Source organism: Pan paniscus, chromosome 9 (assembly GCF_029289425.2).
Source record: "Pan paniscus chromosome 9, NHGRI_mPanPan1-v2.0_pri, whole genome shotgun sequence".
NCBI lineage: Eukaryota > Metazoa > Chordata > Mammalia > Primates > Hominidae > Pan > Pan paniscus.
The window spans coordinates 74,926,496-74,941,142 of record NC_073258.2 but is presented as its reverse complement, the minus strand read 5'-3'; the positions used below and the strand labels follow the sequence as shown (position 1 = coordinate 74,941,142).

At 41.8% G+C, this 14,647-nt stretch overlaps 1 pseudogene; it reads left to right on the top strand.

Moving 5' to 3' along the window:
* Positions 1 to 5,866: 5,866 nt before the first annotated feature.
* Positions 5,867 to 13,803, top strand: LOC134731251 (developmental pluripotency-associated protein 4-like; annotated as a pseudogene).
* Positions 13,804 to 14,647: the final 844 nt, after the last annotated feature.

Genomic DNA, 14,647 nt, shown 5'->3' with positions numbered 1-14,647 from the left:
AATTTAAATTATAACTTGAGATCATCTATGTATACAAACTGGGGAGTTCATACAAAACAAAAAAAAATTATTTTGATTTAATGTCTGGCTTGGTTTTCAAATAAAACCCATATTTTGAAAAGTTTCCGGTTGGTGCAGTGGCTCACGCCTTTGGGAGGCCGAGGTGGGCGGATCACTTGAGGTCAAGAGTTTGAGACCAGCCTGGCCAACATGGTGAAACTCTGTCTCTATTAAAAATACCAAAAAAAAAAAAAAAAATTACCCAGGCATGGTGGTGGGTGCCTGTAATCCTAGCTACTCGGGAGGCTGAGGCAAGAGAATCACTCGAACCCGGGAGACGGAGGTTGCAGTGAGCCAAAACCGCACCACTGCACTCCAGCCTAGGCGAGACTCTGTCTCAAAAAAAAAATTAAATTGAATTGAATTAAATTAAAAGTTTCCCTTTTTAGCCAGGCATGGTGACGTGCGCCTGCGGTCCCAGCTACTCGGGGGGCTCAGGTGGGAGGATCACTTGAGCCCAGGAGGCGGAGGTTGCAGTGAGCCGAGCTTACACCACTGCACCCTAGCCTAGGTGACAGAGTGAGACCCCATCTCAAAAAACAAAAACGAAAAAAGAAAAAAGAGTTTCTCTTTCTTTTGACTTGACTGACATGTGCAAATCACTCTCAAACTCCTGGTCTCAGTTTGTAAGTTTCTAGGGCCAGGAACTATATCTTCCATGAATTTCCATATGGCAATATTAACACACCACCTGCCCAGAGGATGCTATTCAGGTGATGATTCTGAGAAAGGGAGGATAAAATATTCTAAGAGAGATTTTGGCTGGGATCAGGAGCCTACTAACTGCCAAGTCCAGCCTTTTGGAGAAAGAAAAACGAGATTGGTGAGTCTCGCGAGGTTTCTAGGCCAAAATACTAGATCTCTTTCTCCACTTTTTTTTTTTTTTTTGAGTCAAAGTCTTGCTCTGTGCCCAGGCTAACACAATCTTGGCTCACAGCAACATCCACCTCCCAGGTTCAAGTAATTCTCCTGCCTCAGACTCCCGAGTAGCTGGGACTACAGGTGCGTGCCACCACACTCTGGCTAGTTTTTGTATTTTTAGTAGAGATGGGGTTTTCACTGTGTTGACCAGGCTGGTCTCAAACTCCTGACCTCAGATGATCCACCCACCTCAGCCTCCCAAAGTGCTGGGATTACAGGTGTGAGCCACTGCTCCCAGTCTCTTTCCCCACTTCTTAAAGGCAGAGATTCAATCGGATGACCTGAAGCTCTTTAGTTCTGTGATTCCAAGGACTGAGAGACAGTTTCTCCCAGGCTACGGTGTGAACACCTTTTCAACGCTGGCCTCAATTTATGCTTCCAGGAAACCAGGGACGTGAATTCATGAGAAGGTCAGATTACCAGCTGAGGCCAGTTTCTAAGTTCTGTGCATCCATTTCCCCACCACACTCCTAGAGACACCACCTCCAGTCAAGTGATTCAAAAGAAATCTGCTTTTTCTCAAACTCTTCTAATATGTCAGGCAGAAATAAGATAGAGTCCTGACTCAGTCCCATTTGTGACATAATGGATAATTCACATAAATGTTCTAAGTAATGGTAATATTTTTTAGAAGAATATTTTATTCAGAAGGAATGAATGTTAAGTAAGGAAATATTATTATAGCTCTGTAGATGAGTTTGTTTCAGGGCACTTTGAAAAGCACAGTGTGCTACATGAATGAAAATATTCATTGTACATACATTGTAAGCCATATGTTATGTTAGGTGCTGGGGTGAACAAGACCAGTCCTGTCCTCAGGGAGCTCACTGGGGTGGAGGATGGTGGGGCGGGAAAGACAAACTGCAAACCATCAGTCACCATACTGGGTGATCAAAGCTACAAATAGAGGTGTGTACAAAGCACCCAAGAGCAGGTACACAGATAAGGGACATCTGACATGGTTGGGGGGCCAGGAAGCTTCTTGGAGGAAGACACCTAAAGGTCAAGTAGGTGTTATGCAGGTAAAGAAAGTGAAGTGAAAGTCATCCTAGGCAAAGGGAATGGTTCATGCAAAGACCCAGAAACAAGATAAAAACATTCAAGGTACATCCAAGGGATTGTCAGCTGTCAGTATGTCGGGGTTGCAGACTTAAAGAGCTACTGGGGAGACTGAGGCAGGAAAATCGCTTGATCGCTTGAACCCAGGAGGTGGAGCTCGCAGTGAGCTGAGATCGCACCACTGCACTCCAGCTGGGCGACAGAGCGTGACCCTGTCTCAAAAAAAAAAAAAAAAAAAAGAAACCTCCTTTCCATTTTTTTAGGTATATACCCAAAGTGCAAAGTGGAATCATGGAATCACTTGGTATGGGTAATTCTATATTTAATTTTTTGAGGGACCATCATACTGTTTTCCATAGCAGCTGGACCATTCTCATTCCCAGCTGCAGTGTATAAGCGTTTGTTTCTCCACATCCTCTTCAACACTTATTTTCTGGTTTTTGATAGTAGCCATCCTAATGGGTGTAAGGTGGTCTCTCATTGTGGTTTTGATTAATGATTAGTGATGCTATGGCTCTTTTCATGTGGTTATTGGCCATCTGCATATCTTCTTTGGAGAAATGTCTATTTAAGGCCTCTGCCTATTTTTGAATGAAAATTAAAGAACTACAATTTTATGTAACTTGGATGAATCTCACACAGCGTTGAGTGAAAGATACACAATAGTACATATAGTATCATTCCATTTATATAATGTTTAAGAACAGGTAAAACAAATATTTGGTGTTAAAAATCAGGATACTGGTTATTCTTTGGGTGAATAGTGACTGACGGTAGACACAAAGGATCACTTCTGGGTGTTAGTAATGTTTCCTCATGTGTGCTCATTATACAGGGATGTTTGCTTTATAAAAGTTATTCATGCTGTATACTTAGGATTTGTGCACAGTTTTATATGTGTTTTACTTCAATAAAAGTTTACTTTAGGCTGGGAGTGGTGGCTCATGCCTGTAATCTCAGCACTTTAGGAGGCTAAGGCGGGAGGGTTGCTTCAGTCTGTAAACAGATTTTTTTTTTAAGACAGGGTATCACTGTTACCCAGGCTGGAGTGCAGTGGCGTGATCACGGTTCACTGCAGCCTCCAGACTCCTGGGCCCAAGCAATTTTCCTGCCTCAGCCTCTCAAGTAGCTGGGACTACAGGCACCTGCCGCCAGGCCCAGCTAATTTTAAAATTTTTTATAGAGACAGGGGCTCGCTTTGTTGCCTAGGCTGGTCTTGAATTTCTGGACTCAAGTGATCCTCCCGCCTCAGCCGCCCAAGTCATTGGGATTACAGGTGCTAGCCACCATGCCTGGCTACTCTTGCTGGTTTAATGATGGGAAATCTTTCACCAAAAGTTTGCAAATTTTCATATGAGCGTCTGGACAACTTTTTTAAAAACCTACAAAACGTTCAAAACACTGGTGAAAAAGAAGTACAGAATAGAGAGAAATTTTGATCAGGCACTTACTCTGAGAAGCACAACACTGTGTCTGTGTCTCAGTGATGTGGTCACACAACCAAAACAACCCAACCGTGGTTTTCTTCTCAGTATCTTACACTGTGAAAGCCTTCTTGATTTGGAACCTGTGACTTGCAGCAGAGTTCTAAACAAGAATTGTATATTGCTTGTTTCCATGGCTCCTCTACCAATGAATCCAAGTCCATCAGAGTAGAGCTCCTCAGCATATTAGACCAGTTATCCAGAAGTCATCCCCAGAAGTCATATCCCCGTTTCTTTTACTTTCCAAAGGTACAAGATCTCAAAAACTGTCAGATATATTTCACCATTGTTATTCTTGCTATATTATTATTATGTCTTGGAGTTATGATCCTTGAAGTAATTCATGCTTCACATGTGCTTACAATGTTGAATGATGGGATGAGAGAAATCTTTTCCATTTGATAAAATAAAACCACAAGGAGAGTTTGCTTGTGTCGTATGGGTGCCCATAAACCATTGGAAATATTAAGGAGCAAAGTGGATTTGCAGGATTTCTGTGGATATGTCACCATGCTGTACCATCTCACCAACGCAAACAGAAAGTGTGGTGATGCTTCTGATGAAAAAGGAAAACCCGATTTGACTTCCTGCTTTGAGCAGATGAGAGGACAGAGTCATTTGAAATGGTCATTGAGGAAGCAACCACAGATTCAACAACATAACAGAAATCTTAGGTTGCTACAACAGAAACAGACTGGGTTCCTCTTGAGCTATGCTTGTAATTCCACTGTTTAGCTCTGAATTCAATGAGTTTGTAGGAAAACAGTCACACTACAAACTTTGCAGAAAAGAAAGCCTTCAAAAAGTCTTACTTTCCAGTAGAAAACTATATATGTTCTTAACTTTATTCACTCATTCTAGGAAGTTGCTTTAACACTAGATATTCACATTCAGGCTAGTTTTTCCCGTTTTCTTTACCTAAATCTTAAGTTCCACTTCTTGAAAAGAATGTAGTGTGTAGAGATGGCATCTATCAGAATGGAGAGATGGTCACCTTCCTCACTTCTCTCTGCTAATCTTCATTGGTATTAATTTTTTCACATAACTTGTTATTCACACTTTGTGTCTTTTTTCTTAAATACCTTTAAGAAAAAAGCTTTATACTGCCAGGCACTAAAAAGAATCCTGCTGGTGCAGAATAATTTAGGCTTTAATTATGTTCAAAGTGTGTTGTGTTGTAGTTTGGGTAACATTTAGTATTGTCTGGTGTCTTGATCATTATAACACATCCTAATTCAACAAAGAGCTTTTTAGCAAAAAGCACTTACTATATTTTTTACCTTGAGACAATCTGCATTTTTTTATAAATCTAAGGATAAACTTTATAGACTTTATGATAACTGTTAACATAATGTCATTATGAATATTGGTGATTTTCAGTGTTAGTTTGTCAAACATATATCTGGTTTAATTTTATATTTTGTTACCTACACTCTGGAGGATAATGGAGATTTTATTCTTCCTGTGAAAAGGCTTCTTGGTATTTAAAGTAGCAAAAGTATAAAATAATGAACATCCAGTATTGAGAAATGATATGATGGAACATTAAAAATTCCTGTGGATATTTATAAATTATATGTCAGTTAAACCTTGTCAAAGGTATGCAAATCAGCATAACTTAAGCTTGTTTTAGAAGGTCTCAACTCAGACTATGAAGATTCACTGACATCTTATAAGAAACCTTGGAAAACATTCTCTTTTTTTTTTTTTGCTGAGACGGAGTCTCACTCTGTCACCCAGGCTGGAGCGCAGTGGCATGGTCTCGGCTCACTGCAACCTCTGCCTCCTGGGTTCAAGCGATTCTCCTGCCTCAGCCTCCCCAGTAGCTGGGACTACAGGCGTGTGCCACCACACTCGGCTAGTTTTTGTATTTTTAGTAGAGACAAGGTTCCACTATGTTGGCCAGGCTGTTCTGGAACTCCTGACCTAGTGATCTGCCTGCCTCGGCCTCCCAAAGTGCTGGGATTACAGGCATGAGCCACCGCCCCTGGCCATTGCTTTTTAACCCATTTCGAATTTATTCAAAGTGCAACAAGCCATCCTTAAGAGAATGCTAAAATGGGCCAGGCGTGATGGCTCACACCTGTAATCCCAGCACTTTGGGAGGCCGAGGTGGGTGGATCATTTGAAGTCAGGAGTTCAAGACCAGCCTGGCCCACCTCTACTAAAAATACAAAAATTAGTCAGGTGCGGTGGCAGGGTGGCAGGTGCCTGTAGTCCCAGCTACTCCGGAGGGTGAGGCAGGAGAATCGCTTGAACCCGGGAGGTGGAGGTTGCAGTGAGCCAAGGTTGTGCCACTGCACTCCAGCCTGGGCAACAGAGTGAGACTCTGTCTCAAAAAAAAAAAAAAAAAAAAAGAGAGAGAGGGAGAATGCTAAAATGGTCTAATTTGCATTTTGGTTTTTTTCCTTTTATTTTTTAGAGACAGAGTCTTGCTCTGTTGCCCAGGCTGGAGTGCAGTGGTGTGATCACAGCTCACTGCAGCCTCAACCTCCCAGGCTCAACCTCCTGAGTAGTTCGGGTGATCCTCCCACCTCAGCCTCCTGAGTAGTTGGGACCACAGGAACACACCACCATGCCCAGCTAATTTTTTTTTAATTGTTTGTAGAGATGGGGGATCTCCCTATGTTACCCAGGCTGGTTTCTTATTCCTGGGCTCCAGTGATACTCCCTCCTTGCCCTCCCAAACCACTGGGATTACAGGCATGAGCCACCACACCTAGCCATTTTCCCCTCATTTTTGTTAACAGTTTTATTGAAATATAATTCATAATAGCATACAATTCATCCATTCAAAGTGTACAATTCAGTGATTTTTGGTATATTCACAGAGTTGTGCAACCACCACCACAATCAATTTTAGATCATTTTCACTGCCTCAAAAACAAGCCCCCATACCCATTAGATGTCATGATCAATCTCCCCATTCCCTGAAGCCCTACCATCTGTCTTTATATATTTGCCTGTTCTGGACATTTTATATACATGGAAACACAATGTGTGGTCTTTCATGACTGGCTTCTTTTACTTAGCATAATGTTTTCAAGGTTCATCCACGGTGTAGCATGGATCAGTACTTCATTCCTTTTCTTCATTTTTTTTTTTTTTTTTTTTTTTTTTGAGATGAAGTCTTGCTTTTGTCACCCAGGCTGGAGTGCAGTGGCACAATCTTGGCTCACTGCAAGCTCTGCCTCCTGGGTTCACGCCGTTCTCCTGCCTCAGCCTCCCGAGTAGCTGGGACTACAGGCGCCCACCACCATGCCTGGCTAATTTTTTGTATTTTTAGTAGAGACGGGGTTTCATCGTGTTAGCCAGGATAGTCTCAATCTCCTGACCTCATGATCCGCCCGCCTCGGCCTCCCAAAGTGCTGGGATTACAGGTGTGAGCCACCGTGCCCGGCCACTTCATTTCTTTTCATTGCTTGGATATACCACATTTTATTAACATATATCCATTCCACAACTGATGGATGTTTGGGTTATTTCCATTTTTTTGGCAAATGTATTTTTTAAACAATGTTTATATGTAAGTCTGCTGCTCACTTTGGGTTTTTCTTTTCACAGAATTTTTTTAAACTTTTTTAGAGATGTGGGGTCTCACTATGTGGTCCAGACTAAACTCAAACTCCTGGGCTCAAGTAATCCTCTTGCCTTAGTCTCCTGAGTAGCTGGGACTATAGGTATGAGCCACTGTGCCCGGCTTCTTTTCATAGACTCTTTATGGAAAAATAGAATTTGTTTCCATCTTGGTAGCAATGGTTACTGCATACCTTCACTCTGATTTGAGAATTTTTGGACCAAGCTCTGCTTCTTCTCTGAGTATGGAGAAGGCAAAAGGCAGGGAGTGGACCTCCTCAGAGAAGTCGAGGGAAGAGGATCAGCAGGCTTCTAATCAACCAAACACAATTGCTTTGCCAGGAACATCAGCAAAGGGAACCAAAGGACAAATTTCTGCTAAAGGTGAAAAAGCGCTCTGCCCAAAGAAGGCAGCAGAGTATAGGGACAACCCCAAACCTCAGAAGAAGATACTAATCCCTTCATTACCCTCTAAACCGCCACCTGTTAATCGGATTCACCGGGACATTCTGTGGGCCTGGTGTCTATAATTAAAGGCAAAGCCACACAGGCCTTTGGTGCCAGAAATAAGCTCCTGTGTGCCTTTGCCTATCCAAATCAAAAGGATTTTCCTAGCACAGCAAAAGAGGCCAGAATCCGGAAATCATTACCAAAACAATCAAAGGTGGACAAAGGGGAAATAACCCCGCAAAGCCCTGAGGAGACACATCCTCCTAAAGTAGCTCTTCCCCCTGGGGAGGGGTTGCCTGACCTAGAAGAGTCTGCTGCTCTCCTTGAGGGAGTTAATACGGTTGTGGTGACAACTTCTGCCCCAGAAGCTTTGCTGGCCTCCTGGGCCAGAAATGCAGCCAGGGAGAAGGCACCAGAAGCAGTGCGATCTCCACATGAGGCCCATGGTGTCAGGTGGCTAGTGTCCATGGGAGAAGACTCCCTGCAGACACAGATGGTTGGGTTCACCTCCAGTTTCATGCTGGACAAGGCTGGGTTCCAGAAAAGCAAGAAGGGAGAGTGAATGCACTCTTTTTGCTTCCTGCCTCCAATTTTCCACCCCCATACCTTGAAGACAATATGTTGTGCCCCAAATGCGTTCACAGGTACAAGGTCTTAATAAAAAGCCTCCGGTGGGAATAGAATATCTGGAAAAAGACCACATCTGTGGTAATTAATGGCAGAAAGGCTGGACAGTTGATTCCGTGGTGCTGCTGACAGGTGAACTCTGGTCCTCTCCACACCTGCTTATGGGCCATGCAGACTGGTGGGGTGGCAGATGTTAGCCTAAGACCCCTAGCAGTTGACTGCTGCTTCGTGGGTGGACATAAAAGACTCTTATGTTTAAAAATGGAAAAACATTTTACAAATTACCATAAATTCTAGTTAACACGTAGAAAAACTCATTCATACTACCCTTCTGAAATAGAAATGACTTCAGCAGCTCTTTTAAGTGGGAACCTTTTCAGCTGAGCATTGTGAAGGAGTTGAGAAAACAAACAGCAGTTTGCTCCTGTGCTCAATTTCCCTGACCCGAATGCTGACTACTTTAGGAGCTGCTTCATTCCAATTGCAATTTCATAAAATGTAAAGTATTTTAAGGCAAAGAAAGGCTGTTAATTCTCTCCTTCCCCAAAACACGTGATTTTCAATATTCAAAACAATATTTTTCAAAGTTCTCTTAATAACCTGTGATTTCTACGGGTTGACTCCAGGATAAAAACACGAGGCACTTTGTATTACTTCGCTTATAATTCTTTTGTCTATTTCCAGTATTTAAAATGTTTAAGGTTACTTCCCGTTCATACATACATAATATATTGAATAGAAAATGTGTTTATTAGCAGATTCTCCATAAACAAAAATAAGATGTGTTTATAAAAGAATTCATCTATTGTATTTAGGGAACTGTATGTATTGCATGCAAATTATTGTTAGTGTTCTTAAAGTAGGATTAAACCAAAAAGCATGACTTTTCTTTTGCATAACTCATTTGTTTGTTTCTTTATCAGTTGGTGGTATGGGTTAGATCATTTGTTTTTATTTATTTATTATTATTATTTTGAGACAGTCACTCAAGCTGGAGTGCAGTGGCGCCATCTCAGCTCACTGCAACCTCCACCTCCCAGGCTCAAGAGATTCTCATGCCTCAGCCCCTGGAGTAGCTGGGATTACAGGCGTGTGCCACCATGCCAAGCTAATTTTTGTGTTTTTAGCAGAGATGGGGTTTCACCATGTTGGCCAGGCTGGTCTCTAACTCCTGGCCTCAAGTGATCCACCTCCCTCAGCCTCCCAAAGTGCTGGGATTACAGATGTGAGACACCACACCTGGCCCATCTCATTTGTTTTTAAAACCACTTTATTTAGGTATGATTGATGTACAAAAAGCTGTATATATTTAATGTATCCAATTGAGTGTAATTAATTTTTAATATTTTTTGTACTTCCTAAATGTAGAGTCCCGTGAGTCTGGGAAGAGATCTGTTTTTCACTTGTGTTTTAATGGCAGTTTCCAACATTGTTTTGTTATTACAAGTAGGTGATTTTTTTCCCCTTTAATTAAGATATTAAAAATAATGTGCTGATGGCCGGGCATGGTGGCTCACTTCTGTAATCCCAGCACTTTGGGAGGCTGAGGCGGGCGGATCACTTGAGATCAGGAGTTCAAGGCCAGCCTGGCCAACATGGCAAAACCCTGTCTCTACTAAAAATGCAAAAATTAGCCGGGCGCAGTGGCACATGCCTGTAATCCCAGCTGCTCGGGAGGCTGAGGCAGGAGAATCGCTTGAACCCAGGAGGCGGAGGTTGTGGTGAGCGGAGATAGCGCCACTACACTCAAGCCTGGGAGACAGAGCGAGACTCCATCTCAAAAAAATAAATAAATAAAATAATAATAATAATAATAGTGCACTGAAAGGAGTGGCGGAGTTGGGAAATTCGTAACCATCATAATATACGTGTAATAGGTTTGGGAAAGAATCCTCAAAAATGTTAAAGCGAGGGAGGAAAGTTTGTTGAGAAGCAAGATGTTTTCATGGTCTCATAGTGTTGTTCCCTCCCGCCCCCTCTTGGTTGTTGGTGGTCAGAATTGTTTAGTGTAATAAATAAAATGGACATTTAAAAAAATTGTTTTTTGTTTAGTTGCCGTACGAATTAATATAAAATTGAATTTCATGTTTACAAACCAAGGATTTTGATTTTAGGTTAGAATTACACTTAGAATCATTAAGGCTATGTCTTCAGATCAAAACATTCTAGTGATAAACCTACGATAGGGACATATTCTGGACAGGCATGGCGGCTCATGCCTGTAATCTCAGCCCTTTGGGAGGCTGAGGTGGGAAGTATTGCTTGAGATCAGCCTGAACTACATAGCGAGACTCTATCTCTACAAAAAAATTTTAAAATGAGCTGGGTGTGGTGGTGCCCGCCTGTAGTCTCAACTACTCTGGAGGCTGAGATGGAAGAATCACTTGAACTCAGGAGTTTGAGACTGTAATGAACTCTGATCTCTGATTGTGCCACTGCATTCCAGCCTGGGTGATATAGCAGGACCCTATCTAAAAATAAATAAATAAAAATAAAATAAAAGACGTAATCTTAGGCAAGCTAGATCTTAAATTATGCTAGTACACTTTTAAAAAACAATTGAATAAGTTTCAAAGGTTGTCTTTGGTCATTAATTCGTTTAGTATCTCAAATGTTAATTAGAATAATTGGTATCACTTCTTAGATTTTTTGAGTTACCTTCCTTAGGAAGTCTGTGCCATGTTATAATTTAATTTAGTTCTTCTATAGTATAATTGTTTACTAGTTTAAAACTGTACCCTAAGTGACCAAATAAGATATCTGGCAAACAAAGAATTTGAGAATGTTATTACGTAAATACTTTTGCTGACTTTTTCTTCTTTATAAAACTGGTTGTAGCCAGGCACTACACATCGTAGCTACAGGCACGGTTCATGCCTTAATCCCAGCTACTCAGGAGGGTGAGGTGGGAGGACTGCTTGAGTCCAGGAGTTCAAGGCTGCAGTGAGCTATGATCATACCACTGCACGCCAGCCTCGGCAACAGAGCGAGATCCTATCTCTAAAAATAAAATAACAAAACAGACTGTGTGGCTTAACTTCTATAAATATATGTCTTCCTTAAGAGTGTTAATATAAGCATGTGTTCAATACTATGGCCTATATATAGGATTTAATATTTTTCACCAGGTTGCCTGTGGCATTGTCAGTGCTGTGTTTGGGGTAAATATAATAGTTTTCTACTTTGTCTTACATGAGGTACAAACTAAAAGTATGTTATAAAGATGTGTCTATATAAGAAAACTAGGGCCGGGCATGGTGGCTCACGCCTGTAATCCCAACATTTTGGGAGGCCGAGGCGGGTGGATCACCTGAGGTCAGGAGTTCAAGACCAGCCCAGCCAACATGGTGAAACCCTGTCTCTACTAAAAATACAAAAATTAGCTGGGCGTGGTGGCAGGTACCTGTAATCCCAGCTGCTCGGGAGGCTGAGGCAGAAGAATCGCTTGAACCCGGGAGGTGGAGGTTGCAATGAGCCCAGATCATGCCATTGCACTCCAGCCTGGGCAATAAGAGTGAAACTCGGTCTCAAAAAAAAAAAAGAGAAGAAGAAGAAAGAAAACTAGGTGGAGTGTGGTGGCTTGCACCTATAATCCCAGCACTTTGGGAGGCCGAGGTGGGTGGATCTATTGAGGCTAGGAGTTCGAGATCAACCTGCCAACATGACGAAACCCCACCTCTACTAAAAATACAAAAAATTAGCGTGGCGTGGTGTGTGTGCCTGTAATCCTAGCTACTTGGAAGGCTGAGGCAGGAATTGCTTGAACCTGGGGGGCAGAGGTTGCAGTGAGCCAAGATCTTGCCACTGCGCTCCAGGCTGGGCGACACAGCACAACTCTATCTCAAAAAAAAAAAGAAAAAACAAAAGAAAACTAATATATCAAAATAATTTCTAGTTAGTTGGATTCACTCACTTATTCATTCAATGACTTATTGAATTATCATATATTACTAGTGCTTTTTAATACATACCTTCCACAATTTTTCAACTGAAAATTACTTCATTGATCAGGGCTCTTTAAACTCATCTTCATTTGCATTGTTTTACTAACTATAGTTATTATTCATGTATTAGCACTCTGAGCCTACTGTAATGATGTGTACCTTAATAAAGAACTGAATATTTGTAATGGCTGGCAGTGAATTTAGTAGTTCTTGAATTTAGAGCTCAAAATATGGGAGTAATTTGCTGCTTTATTTCCTTTGAGAGATAATAGAGGAAAAACAGAATCTAATAACAATCACAGATTTTCGGGAAAGCACTGTAAAACCATATGATCAATTCTAGCTTCTTATGTAAACATGGAAAGATTGCCAGCTGAAAACCTGTCATGCTCTAAGAAGTTGGGGAGAATTTGCATTTTTAGAACTGTGAGCAAAATGAGAACTACTGCTATGTTCATGCTTTATGAATTTAGCTTTATTTCATTCACACAATTCATGGGAAAAAATGCATCTTTTAACTTGGTGTTTTTCAATTCAACTTTTAAAATACAGGAGCGGGCCAGACCCGGTGGCTCACACCTGTAATCTCATCACTTTGGGAGGCCGAGGCAGGTGGACCACAAGGTCGAGAGATAGAGACCATCCTGGCCAACATGGTGAAACCCCATCTCCACTAAAAATACAAAAATTAGCTGGGCATGTTTGCACGTACCTGTAATCCCAGCTACTCGGGAGACTGAGGCAGGAGAATCGCTTGAACCTGGGAGATGGAGGTTGCAGTAAGCCGAGATCGCGCCACTGCACTCCGGCCTGGCGACAGAGCAAGACTCCATCTCAAAAAAAAAAACAAAACAAAAAAAACAAAAACCAGGATGTGTTACCAAGGAAAATTCATTTACAATGGTTAATTACATGACAAACATGTCAAGTAATTCCATCTGGCTTTGTGTCACCATTTCCCCACCCTTTTTTCAGAAACCAAAACCAAGAAGAAGAACAAACATCAAAATGGACATGGAAATTAACAAATATATGATTCAATTTAATCTCCTAAGAGGTTTTTTAAAATTATTTTATTTTGAGACGGAGTCTTGCTCTGTCGCCAGGCTGGAGTGCAGTGGCAGGATCTCAGCTCACTGCAACCTCCATCTCCCAGGTTCAAGCGATTCTCCTGCTTCAGCCTCCCAAGTAGCTGGAACTACAGGCAAGCACCACCACACCCAGCTAATGTTTGTATTTTTGGTAGAGATGGGGTTTCACCATGTTGGCCAGGATGGTCTCGATCTCTTGACCTCATGATCCACCCGCCTTGGCCTCCCAAAGTGCTGGGATTACAGGTATTTTTTATTTTTTTTGAGACAGGGTCACCCTGTCACCCAGGCTGGAGTGTAGTGGCACAATCATGGCTCACTGCAGCCTCAACCTCCCAGGCTCAGGTGATCCTCCATGTCAGCCTCTCAAGTAGCTGGAACTACAGGCGTGCAACACCATGCCCAGCTAATTTTTGTATTTTTTGTAGAGACAGGGATTTGCCATGTTGGCCAGGCTGGTCTTCAACTCCTGGCCTCAAGTGATCCACCCGTCTCAACCTCCCAAACTGCCGGGATTACAGGTGTGAGCCACCGTGCCCCATCTCATCTGCTAAGTGGATTTAAAGAAATTCAGTTTCATGTCAGTTTTTAAAATGTATGGTCATCAAATTCGACTTCTTTTTTAAAATGCAATCAGATAATTGTATGCTTGTTTGATGAGGGGAGGAAAGTTAATATAGCCATCTACTCAATATTTTTAGCAGAAATTATCAGAGACTAAGGAAATGTTTAAGTTTTTCTCATGTTGGTTTTAATTACCTAATGTTTTCAGTTTTCTCTTTCATTCTTGTGTCTTTTTTTCATTTTCAGTGTTTCAAATACAGTTTGTATTTAAAGATTTAGAAGTTCCAAAACTGTAAGCACAGTGGATTGTTTCCTGGGATGATGTTAAAATTATACAACAAAATATATGAAACTTTGTCAATTTGGTTATTGGCACATACAAAATATTTACAAATAAACGTGTGTGTGTGTGCGTGTACACACAATTCAATGAAATAGATGTGAAACAGGTTTTCTTTTTTTTTTTTTTGAGACAGAGTCTTGCTCTGTCGCCCAGGCTGGAGTGCAATGTCGCAGTCTCAGCTCACTGCAACCTCTGCCTCCTGGGTTCAAGCGATTCTCCTGCCTCAGCCTCCCGAGTAGCTGGGACTACAGGCACCTACCACCACTCCCAGCTAATTTTTGTGTTTTTAGTAGAGACAGGGTTTCACCATGTTGGCCAGGCTAGTCTCCAACTCCTGACCTCAGGTGATCTGCCCGCCTCAGCCTCCCAAAGTGCTGGGATTGCAGGCATGAGCCACCTCACCTGGCTACAAGTTTTCAAAATACATTTATCTGTACCCATACATTCTCCAGTTTGTCCACAGGACATCTTATGACTTGGGCAAGCTGCTAAAAATCCAAGGGTGCAGTGTTTGTATGTCTATAGGAT